Consider the following 1080-nt stretch of genomic DNA (forward strand, 5'->3'; position numbering starts at 1 on the left):
GGCCCCCCTCCACAGCCTCTCCCCAGTGCCCTCTTAGGCGTCCTCGGGGGTTGACTGGGCTGTTCGCTCCTCATCGCCAAGTCCCAGGAACGGATTCCTCCCGGCACCGAGGGATAAAGGAAGGAACTCACCCTGTCCCCCGTGGGGCGCTGCCTCTGGGGGCGCGGACTGCATAGACCCAACTCAGTGATCCCATGGTTTCTATTGCCAGGGATCCAGGGCCTCCTGGTTCCTAACTGCAGCGGAGCGCAGGTGGCAAATGCCCTCCCAGCCCCAGCACGGAGGTGTCCTAGCCGCGGCCTCGCTCCACTTCCGTGCCCCAGCCCAGGCCTGCGAGCTAACCCCATCCCAGGCTGGCACTCGCCGGAAGTCCTCCCTCTCCTCCAAGGCGCATTGCATTGCCTCCGCTCGGCCCAAGACGCGGCCCAGTGGAGGCTCGAGGACCCTGCAGACACGCAGCTACTTCTGGGATTCAACGCCCGAGGCATTTTCTAAATACCCAAACCTCCATCTGCCCGGCGGGCCGCCCCCCAAACTGGAAGGACTCCAGACACCCAAGAAACCACTGGCCACCGAAAACCCAGCTCCGAAAAGGAGAAACCCCTAATTTTATTGAAGACGAAGTAAGCAAAGAAAACCGTAGACCCTGCAGGGGCCAAGGGCGGGAGGGATGCGGGGAACAGGCGGCGACTCTAGCACCAGCCTTCTAGCCCCCAGTGTTTGGCTCCCCAGCCGTGGGGCTCCTCGAGCGGCACCCCGTTGAGGAGAAACGCCCAGGGGCTCCCCGGTGTGCGGTTCCCGTTCCCGGGCAGCCCCGCAACCAGACTTGGGGAGGCCCGCGCCGCGCCATTTCCATATTCCTGGGGACACAGGGAGGCCTGCGATTTTCTCTTGAAAAACCATTGGGCAGGGTGTCGGGCTAGGGCTCCCCAAACCCTGCAGAGCTGAGGTCGCCCTGAAACTCTCTCTCTTCAGAGGAGAGGACCGGCCTATTCTTCTGACTTTTTCAGAAGACAAGGTGACTCCTGGGGCTGCATAATCAACAGGGCGAAAAAGCTGATTGTGAGCCCGGCTGCAGGG

Source organism: Myotis brandtii, unplaced genomic scaffold (assembly GCF_000412655.1).
Source record: "Myotis brandtii unplaced genomic scaffold, ASM41265v1 scaffold2022, whole genome shotgun sequence".
Taxonomy (NCBI): Eukaryota; Metazoa; Chordata; class Mammalia; order Chiroptera; family Vespertilionidae; genus Myotis; species Myotis brandtii.